The 11,412-nt window shown below is 41.3% G+C and overlaps 1 pseudogene; it reads right to left on the bottom strand.

Annotated features, from left to right (window-relative positions):
• Positions 1 to 6,112: 6,112 nt before the first annotated feature.
• On the bottom strand, positions 6,113 to 8,495 carry LOC146180856 (uncharacterized; annotated as a pseudogene).
• Between the last annotated feature and the right edge of the window lie 2,917 nt (positions 8,496 to 11,412).

Raw genomic sequence — 11,412 nt, 5'->3', positions numbered from 1 at the left:
AATATTATACTCGTAATGCAGTCTCCTTTTGCAGCACTTTTGAACTGAGGACTGCAGTGGTCTTGGCCTAAGTCACTGTGTGCAAAGCTCTCGGGAATCTTATCCGGCACAGCGGTCTGCTGGGTAGCAGAGGCATTCATTTTCTCCAACCAGATCATTCCTTCCACAATTGCAGTTAACCAGCATGCATACGTACGCCTTCCTTGGAGCTAAGAAGCTTTATAGGGCTGAAGTTGTGGCTATGGGTGGCTATGACTGTGGATTCAATTAAGCATGCACATCTAGCTGTGATTCCGCTGGATACAAGCTTCTTTAGATAGCCAGTTAAGCTTAGAGCTAAATGACTGCCAGCTTTCCTCACTCGCTAATAAAATATGTTTCTCAAAATATTCAGCAAAAAGTGCACATTGTTCTGGTTGAAATACTCAGTATCACGTGGGAAAGACAGGATGACGTTATAGAAAACGTCCGTAGAACTGAAATGAGCAACAATTAAATTTCGGTAAAATGAAAGGCGCTTGCGTAGCGTTCAATGGAGTTTTAGCGGGGGAGTTTAATGAAGTTCGCAGAACTGAATACTTCGTTTAAGTGACGTTCATTCAAGTGGTATTTTACTGTAAATATATATATATATATATATATATATATATATATATATATATATATATATATATATATATATATATATATATATATATATATATATATATATATATATATATATATATATATATATATATATATATATATATATATATATATATATATATATATATATATATATATATATTCGTAATACCTATAAGACACCAACCACTTCTTTACAGATATTACCGACCTTGACGTTCCTCATGACTCTGTACTGGTTACGATGGATGCAGCTTCTTTATACACTAACATTCTCCGTGAAGCTGGTATCCGTGCGGTGCTCGACGCATACGACGATTTATCGTTTATAAAACCGGTCGACTCCTCCCCTCCGGCGGCCCTGCTGAAGCTAATTCTACAACTTGATAATTTCGAATTCAATGGGGATCATTTTGTACAAGTGCGCGATATCTCGAATGGAACCAAGATAGGCCCAAATTACGCCAATATTTTCATGGTAATACTTGATGACAAATTCCTTGGTAAATGTAGCTTAAAATCCTTTTATTACAAGCGCTACATAGATATGTTTTTTATCTGGCATCACGATGAATCAGGATGTATGTCCTTTATCGCAGGATTCAACTGCGTGCACCCACTCATTTCACTTGCAAAATCATATTCGGCATCGTCAATAATGTTTTTTTGGACGAAACAGTGTCTTTGTCCGGCACTAAACTCATGACTAAACTTTATAGGAAACCGACTGAGAGGAATAAATTACTCCATTTCGAGAGCAGCCATACAAGGCACTGTAAGACAAGTATACCATACAGCCAACCACTTCGTTTAAAGGAATTTGTTCAAAAGATTCCTGCTTTGTTGACAACTGCGGGAAACTGCGTGATGCCCTAACAAGACAAAGACACCCAACGTAAATGATTGACGACGCAATAAAACGCGCCGATGTAATGGACCGCAAGGATCTCCTTAGCACACATGAATATACTCGCCAATCACCGAACCCCACTTCAGTGTTAACCCATGGTGCGTCAGAACCAAAGGTTAAAGGCATTCTCCGAAAACATCACAATATTCTTATCCAGAGTGGTGGCCTGACCCAAATCTTCCCACAACCACCCCGTGTCGCATACCGAAGGTCGCGAAATTTGCACGAGTTGCTAACTTCACCTAAAATGACTAACACTCTTTCAACTGGCTGCTGCCCTTGCCAAAAGCCACGTTGTAAGGTGGCCAGAAGATCAAATCAGTCGATATTGTCAACCATAAACCCTGACTGCTCATTGAAGGGTCAAATCCTAAAGTTAAAGCTCAGCTACCTTGGTCATCTGATGAGAAGAGAGGAGTCGCTGGAGAAAGATTTGATGTTGGGAAAGGTTGAGGGTCGCCGGAGAAGGGGTAGGCAGTGAACGCGATGGTTAGATGGCATTCTCGAGGCAGTGCAGATGAAGCTATGTGATGTTAAGAAGATAGTGAGAGACCGGAAAGCGTGGCGTGACATGGTCCATAGGGTCACGAAGAGTCGGACACGACTGAACGACTGAATTGAACTGAACTGAAGGTGTGCAATCATATGACCACCACTACAGTAGTGAAAAGCACAGCATCAGACTTTTACTGTAAAATAGAAGGTAATTTTACTTGCGACAGTGGCAATGTCATCTATCTGCTCCAAAGCTCTGTGTGCAAACTCCAGTACATAGGACAGACTGAACTGCCGTTCAGGTTACGATTCAATAACCACAGATCTCATGCTAAAAGCTAGCTTAACCTTCCGCTTTCCAAACATGTCGCGATCCCGGCCATTCTTTTGACAACATTACAGCCATAATACTGGAATTTGGTTTTAAATCTCACCATGGAAGAGAGGTTCGAGAATGCTTTTTAATCTACAAATTCAATGCAGTTACTTCTGGCCCTAAGCAAAACCCAGGGAAAATATCTTTTTTTCCCAAGTAGCGTGGTTATTATTGACGTGTAGGTGGATGTCTGTGTTTAGGTTTTTACATGTTTTCGCTTTTAATACAAAAGAGTGCTCCAGTAAACTTGATTTGAACTTTCTACATGTCAGCATATAAAAATATCTTTTTCTGTATGTTTCACCAGCTACTACGCCAAGTGTATTGGACTTTGCATTTTTTTGTGTAAAAGATGATTGCATAACTTGTGCATGATACTTGGTAATATCTTAAAAGACGCAATACACGGTAATCATTACCTTGTGCGCATATGAGTGGACATTGTGTGTGCAATTGCTTTGTATCTGCATGTCATGCCGAAAATGGTCTGCATGAGCGAGACACGCGCCATTACGAAATTATATAAACACTTTGACAATACATTATTTGTGGTTGTACGCGCATTTTATTCTTATTTATTTATTTATTTATTTATTCGATACTGTCAATCCCATCAGGGATCGTAACAGGGAGGGCATTCAAAAGTAAAGACACAGAAAATAACAATAATAATTAATCGAAGTACATAAAAAAATATGACACGAGATTTACAAAAGAAGATATATGTATAGCAATTGAACAACAATGAGGAGCATGTAACATGATTTTGGCGGACAAATAAAACCGCAAGTGAAAACACAAACGGAAGGAATAACTTCGTAGTGACATAAGAACTCAATAATTACTGTGATATAAGTAGTTGATTTTCCACACGTGCGCTGAAGGATTTTAATGATGGGTTAGTAACAATTGATGTGTTCAAGGTGTTCCATTCGCGTATAGCACGAGGAAAGTATGAATGTTTGAAAGTGTCAGTACGGAATGAAAACTCGTTTAGAGTGTGTATGTGATTATTACGTGTTTGTCGAGTTTGTGATTTTGATATGTACCTTGAAGTGTCGATTTTTAATTGATTGTGTATGAGTTGGTACGTGGTTTTAAGGCGCGCTAGTTTTGCTCTGTTTTGAAGGGTTAGCAGTCCTGCGTGTTTGAGCAGTTCTGTTGGTGAATCTGTCAACCTGTGTTTGTTAAATATACATCTGACCGCCTTCCTCTGCACTGCTTCTATTTGTTTAATAAGCTTGTTAGTGAAAGGAAACCAAACAACATTAGCATATTCTAGAATTGGTCTGAAATAGGTCTTATACGCAAGTAGCTTTTTTCCGATGGTGCTAGTTTGAGGCGTCTGTTAATGAAAAATAACTGTTTTAAGGCGGTTGATGTGACATTGTTGACATGAGAATCCCATCTGAGGTCAGAGGTTAGTGCTGTGCCTAAATATTTATATTCGGACACCGAATCAAGAGGAATGTTGTTTAATGAGTACGAAAAATTTTATTGGTGTATCTTCCTGGTTACGATTAAAGAAACTGATTTTTTAATAGTCATCTGCCAATCTTCACATCCCTTTGGTCACTGCTGTTAAAGCGTTATTTAAAGTTATGTGGTCATTGAAGCAGTTAATTTCCTAGTAAAGTACACAGTCATTGGCAAAAAGTTTAATATTGTGAGAAATACTAGTAGGTAAGTCGTTTCTAAAAATTAAAAATAATACTTGGGCTTGAACACTTCCTTGAGGTACACCGGATGTAACATTAGCTGTTTCCGACATAGCATTGTTAATTTCGACGAATAGAGTACGGTTGGTCAAATAATCAACAATCCCATCTATTATAAGGCCAGCTCCAAAGGTTGCATTAAATTTCATAACAAGTTTGGAATGTGATACGCGGTCGAAAGCTTTCGAAAAGTCTAAGAAAATGAGGTCAATTTTTTCTGCTTATCTATAGCGAAAGATATGTCACGTATAAGTTCGATTAGTTGTGTGACTGTAGAAACTCCTTTCCGAAAGCCGTGCTGAAAAGGTGTTAAAATCTGATTTCCCTCTAAGTAGGTTGTTATGGGCTTTAAGATAATGTGCTCTAGTAACTTGCATACAGTGCTTGTTAGTGAAATTGGTCTGAATTTTGAGAGACCTGATTTGCTTCCTGTTTTGTGTATAGATGTCCCTTTAAGGTGTCACAGATGAAGTTATGTGATGTTAGGAAGATAGTGAGAGACCGGAAAGCGTGGCGTGACATGGTCCATAGGGTCACGAAGAGTCGGACACGACTGAACGACTGAACTGACTGACTGTCCCTTTAACTATTTTCCATTCTTTAGGAAGGGTGTGGGATGACAATTACTTGTTAAAAAGTATCACTAAAACTTTTGCTACCCATTCGGCATACCTACGCCAGAAAATGTTAGAGATTCCATCAGGCCCTGATGCTTTCTTTGTGTCTAAGTTTAATAAAAGGTTTAAGACTCCTGCTTCTGTTGCAGTAAGGGGTTCTAAATTATTTCCTGAGCAAAACTAGTACAAGGCTAATTCCCGTTGTCTGTAGTGAAAATAGAAGTAAAGTAGTTGTTCAGCGTGGTTGAAATATTTCTGTTTTCTTCTGGAGAAGCTTGGTTTTCTTTTCGTGATTTAGAGTTTAGGTGACGCCAGAACTTTTGGGGAGCATTTTTTATGAAACGCTTCAGCGTATAAGTAAAATGTTTTAGCTGTTTTTATTTTGGACTTTATATCAGTAATAGCCGAAGTTAATTTTCAATTGTTTTTGGTGATCGATGGCGTTTCTACACTTTTTTCAGCCGTCGAACTTTTCGCTTGGCATGAATTACGGTTCGAGTTATCCATGGATTACGTTTGCGTATTCTCTTAGTCTTGGTAGGCACATATTTATTAACGCAATATGACGCAATGTTTTTGAATCTCTGCCACAATGTTTCCATTTCAGTATTTATGTCATCTGAGAGTTGCTGAAATGATGTTAGTTCGTGTGATAAAGTATCAAGTATGGTTGTAGTCTGGGTACTTTATCGTAGATGGCAAACAAGGGGTATTATGGTGATGCGGGACAGAACGCATTATTAGTTTGTGGTCAGACAGGCCATTTAAACTTTCAACCTTTGTATCGTGACAGGAGAAGTGGCTACTCAGGAAAACTAAATCTAAAATGTTAGAGCTGGTTCCTTGCACACGTCTGCGTTCTGTTACAATTTGCGACAGGCTAAAAGAAAGCATTATATCAAAAACAACATCAGCGCAAGGTGAAGTACGGTGCAGTGTAGTCCAGTTAATATCAGGAAGATTGAAATCCCCTAAAAGTATTAGTCTCGCCCCCTTAACATGATGTTGCATATAAGTACACAATGAATGAAGTATGAGAGGATCAGAACAAGGACTAAGATAGACGCAACCCACAAAGATGGCAGAATAAGAAAAGCAGAGTTTGTAAAAAATTGCTTCTACCCCCTCAACTTCAGGTAACGTAACGAAATGTATATCTTTTCCTATCACTAATGCCATGCCTCCGCCTCTCGTCAGCCTGTCCTTGCTTGCTATGAAGTAGTTGGGGGGAATTACTTCAGAGTCTTTGATTTCTCTTGTCAGCTAAGTTTCTGTTATAGCCATAAATTCTGGCTTTAAACCTATAATAATGAAGATTCCAAAGGACCGAGCTTATTGATAATACTACGCGCATTAATGTTCACAAAAGTTATTTGGGATGTTGTGGACGGCGCGAGCGTAGAGCCCGTGTACATGTGTTTTGGTTTTTTGCCTCGGTTAGGGAAGGTGGAACCGGATGAGCTGCAATTGGTGACACTTCACATTTTTCGTTGTCAGAAAAGTACAATTCACCGTTTATCTTCAGTTTGTCGTAAACCAGCGACACTTTTTCGCCGCAGTCATTTCTTGGTTTCCCGTATTTCCATAGTTTTTTTCTGATTTCGCGAACACGAGGCGAAAAATCTTCATTTATGGTAAACTCGGTGCCCTTTAGTTTGTGGCAGTTGCGCAAAATGTTCGTTTTGTCGCTGAAATCTAGTAGCTTCAGTATTATAGGCCTTGTTTGTCTTCTGCTGGTCTACCTAGTCTGTGAATGCGTTCTATTGCAACTTCTTCCAGTTTCAGGGATTCTTTGACAACTATTTGATTCACAGTTCTCTCCAGCGAGTCACTATTTTCTTCTTCCTCTTCAGGCATGCCATAAATTATAAGATTTGATTTTCTGGAGCGATTCTAGAGATCGTCTACTTTTAATTCCAGAGATAATATGACCTGCTGAAGATTTGCAACGTGCTCAGTACATGACGAAAGCTTGTATTCAATGAAAGTAAGGCGTTCTAGTTTGGTGTCTATTGATGTTAACCTTTCTTCTTTTATTGTTTTTATGTCATTGGCAATCTGCCGTAGCTGTTGAAAAATTTCTACCATATCAGGCCCAGGATTTGTCTCAACGTCCCCCGCAAGCAGTGACAATTTCAATATATGCACCACACCGCACACTGCATCAACAAATACCGCAGGGCATGGCAGCACAACAAGGCAACGCTACGCTAGATCTAAAACATTTCCCATACGGCTTTCTTACCTGCACGAGGAAGACAAGCGGGTTATCCATCTGTGCGCAAGCCCAGCTGCCGTGCCCTTTGGTCTGAAATCCTTCGTTGACGGCTTTTATAGTACAGGAAGCTCGCAGCGCCGCTAAGCATGGCTTGAAGACCACACTGTCGCTGCCGCTAGTCGTTGGCGAGGGTAGGTGACGAAATTCATCCGTAAATAGTAGGACCAGGGGCGATGAAAAATTGTCGTTCCATAGCACACTGACAAGTTCGTACTGGAAGTGCTGACGTGGTTGTTCGCATCCCGACGGTATCACCAGCAGGCTGGCGATGATCCGCACGAGGAAGACAAGCGGGTTATCTATCTGTGCGCAAGCCCAGCTGCCATGCCCCTATTGTCATTACAGTGTAACTACTTGTCACATGTCATTCGATAGCGCATGTATTTAGGCGGAAAGCATAGGCTGCTTTTCGCATTCCTTGACGAAGGCCGGGCCCCTGCCGAAACTTCGGAAATAAACCATTGTTTTCGTTTGTGCATCCCTACTTTATCTTATACATATTTCTGGATCCTGGAAGACTTTTATGAAAAAAATACAATATATACAAATACAATAAAAAATACAATACAACTTAACAATATGACAAAGAAGGACGTCTATCCGCTGCCACGGATCGGCCGACTTCGCCGAGCCAAGTACTTCTCCTCCATTGACCTCAGGAGTGGTTATTGGCAAATTGAAGCTGATGAGAGGGACCGTGAGAAAACTGTCTTCGTAATACCAGATGGGCTCTATGAATTCCGCGTCCTCCCATTCTGGCTCTGCTGGGCAGTTGCCACCTTCCAGCGGATGATGGACACTGTGCTCACAGGTCTTAAGTGGCAGACATGCCCTGTTTATCTCGACGACGTGATAATCTTTTCACCGACGTTCACGGAACACCTGCGCCACCTGAGAACTGTTTTTAAAGCTGTCCGGTCTGCCAACCTTTCCCTCAAGCCTCAAAAGTGCCACTTCGAATTCACCGATTTGAAGTTTCTTGGGCACATCGTGAGTGCTGATGGCATCCGAGCGGACCCTGAGAAACTTGCTGCCGTTGCTGCCTTTCTCGTCCCCGCCCACAAAAAAGCAGTCCGCCGGTTTTTGTGCCTGTGCTCCTATTATCGTCGCTTTATCAAAAACTTTGCACAGATGGCCAGCCCTCTGACTCTCCTGACTCGAGATGACGCATCATTTCTTGGGGCGCCGAGCAGCAGATGGCTTTCGACGAGTTACGACGCCGGCTCTAGTCACCCCCGATCCTGGCACATTTCGACGACGATGCCGACACAGAGTTACACACGGATGCGAGCAACGTCGGCCTTGGTGCCGTTCTAGTTCAGTACCAAGCGTTGCACTTCTGCATTGAAACTTGATCAGTTAGTTTGCAACTTAATTTTTGTGGTTGCTTTTCGGCCGCACAACGAAGAGTGGAATAGTAAACGCCTGTAACTTGTTCATGTTTTGTTGTATATACTATCAAGTCATAAGACATTTTGACCGTGTGCGTATGATCTTAATCGAAGGCAGGAAAGCCGCGCTGTGACATCCCATTCACCTGCAGTACTGTGTGTATATGTTAGTACAGAAATGGACACAAAAGCCACTGCGAAGGTAACTGTAGTTACCTTGAGTGGTGACTCCAGCGCGATATTGTCAAAACAGGCCCGGACTTATGAATGTAGCTTTTCGTTTTTCACTTTCGCGAGTTTCAACGAGTGAATCTTCATCACTGGTCCTAGAAAGCGAGTAAACATCGTTAGGATCCTGGCAAAGTCACGCAGCGCTATTTCTCAGATTAATAAATTTTTTTTGGAGGTCATTAGGAACCTGACGAACGAATTAAATATCCATGTACAACCTAGCTTTGATCGAGTAGGACCTCTATGTATGGTATGTATATATAGGAGGGTAGCTGGTACGAGTTTAATGTCCCAGAGTAGATTTGGCTATGAGGGGTGCAAAATGAGCAGTGTAAGATGACGCGCATTTGAATAAAAATATTCCAAGTGTATTAAAAAGAAAGATCAGCAGATCGTTTAAATTTGGCTGCAAGCAGTCATAGAGAATGTTGCATCTGCGCTCATGCACCTCTCCTATAGAACGAAGAGAACAAAATGAGAGAATTCTTGAAGTCTTCATGTATATATTAACCTGTGAATGACCTTTATGCCTCTATACGATGAAACAGACGTGAAATGTTTTTTTATCGACCAGTATAAAACTGGTTGGTAGTGCACAATGGGTGCATGTTACAAACAACGAAATTCTGTCACTTAAGTTGCAGGTACAGTGAGCTAGAAATATGATTTCTAGTTCCCTATAGTCGCCGGTAGCGATTGTTCTTTAGAGTGGGTACATGGAGCAGTAGAAAGCCCATCAAAGGAGTCGTCATATGAAAATCACACTTCCAGTCATTCATATTGTAGTCCTCCTTTCATGCACTAGCAATAGGCCCAGGATTTGAACAGTATTGACTATTAGTTTTTCTTATACATTGCGCTTTCTCGTTTTCATTTCACTTAATCAGTCACAGCCGCCCACCGTAGCCACGCGCTGTTGAGGCCATGGCGAAGGAAGCCAAAGCAGCTCTTTGACGGGTAGTTCCAGCAGTAATCAGCTGATAAATTGCTGAACTACTCTCCAGGCATAAACCAAACCATTTCTACGCACAAGCAAAGCTTACGCTTCAGAATATTCGTACGCGCAAACTAGTTTCGAAGGCAGCGTCGCTTGGCGCAGTGTAGGCACGCTGTGTATTTGCCTACACCGCATGTCGCTGCCCATCGCACAGCCACCTTTGTTTGGAGCACTACAGGACAGTATGGCTCCAATTACATGTCATGACATTTTTAGCCAACTGAACATTACAACAAGAATCTTTTTGTTTTTTCAGCTTCTAAAACTTGCCAATGCTGGCCTTTTTAAGTAGAAATGTTATAGCAATACTCTCTACTGACAACTTTTCTATGCAACTTTTTGAAAATTCTACCTTTCATTCAGAACAGAATCTGCGAGGGTCATAGCCATCAGGACAATCTGTTGTTTCAGCATGACGACATGTCCTGAGAATGGCAAAAGCCTGGAAACTTTTTATGCGCAGTAAAAAATCACTCGTTACCAAGGTATTTCTTAATACAACACCCGCACGCTGCAGTTAAGGAGCGACTGAAGTCGAACTATTAACCGACTGTCACAGCAAAATGCCCAAAATGAAGACCCTGGATCATGCCGAAACAGCAATGTAAAATCATGTTTGGCCAAAGATCACTGCTTGAAAACTTGAAGGAAACGGAGACACACTCCAGGAGATGAATGCGCGGTAAACGTAGTTTCTCCTTCACATGTACAAGAGACCAGCTCATGAGAAAATCTTGAACAAGAGAATGTTTGTTTTAGGTGCAAGACTGACATTTTTTACAAGTCTAGCAATCATCAGATTAAATCTCTGCCTCAACCTATGTACTACACCTTGTCCATAATTTAGAAGTAATGCAAAGTAAGCAGTTCAAATATATGGCACAGTTTGCTCCTACTTCAGACACGCAATATCGTGTTCAACTAGAACATTTGAATAAAGACCTAATTGACGCGGACGTATGGGCAGACCGCTGCTGTTAGGCATGGGTTTTTCCTTCTTGTTCATAGCAGGAGAGGACAACAGAGTAGGCAAAGTCTCTGCAAGATGCGCCTTGTGCACATAGCAAATACATCGCACCTTGGATCTCACCAGAGAACATGCTTGGCGTCACTGAGTCACAGGAAAACTTCTCTTGGCTCTCTTCCATGCAGTATAATGGCAATACTGGTTTCCACTTGCGGTAGGACTTTCAAGGGAAGCAAAAAGTAGAGGCAATGCAGTCATGCATTTTCCGTAATGTGGAAGTAAAGTGTACTAGTGCAAGTACAGCGCTCAAGAATAGTAGAATAGGACGGGATGCGGCCATCATGGAGGATGCGGCGGATTGAATTGGATTGAAGCATAGGCGCTGATGACGATGACGATGCGTCGGTTACCTGGATTAACTATCGTCGCACTGCGAAGTTATATAAATTTATATAGAGCCCTTTAGCATCTTAAAAGCTAACATAATAACAACAAACTTAAGATAATTAGGCACATAAAATACAATTTAAAGTAATGAATGCACACCATACAGTAAACTACACAAAAACGAAACCAAGAACTTCAGAACGCGCAGCCCGCGTTTTTTCTTGCCATTTAAACTGAACCTATACGTCGTTGCCGCTATGGAGCATGTCTCGGACCCTGGGCCATCTACATCTTCACCGGATGATAATTCAGTCACTGGTGCGCTAGAGTGCGTTAAAGATCACTGGTCATCCACTGCTGATGTGGAGGTACTTCGCTGCAACTTGACTGACGGGAAATCCACAGAAATGTGGGTGCG

Source organism: Amblyomma maculatum, chromosome 8 (genome assembly GCF_055883805.1).
Source record: "Amblyomma maculatum isolate TAMU_Amacu chromosome 8, ASM5588380v1, whole genome shotgun sequence".
Taxonomy (NCBI): domain Eukaryota; kingdom Metazoa; phylum Arthropoda; class Arachnida; order Ixodida; family Ixodidae; genus Amblyomma; species Amblyomma maculatum.
Note: the sequence above shows the minus strand (reverse complement) of the source record. Positions and strands in the feature narration are given on the sequence as shown.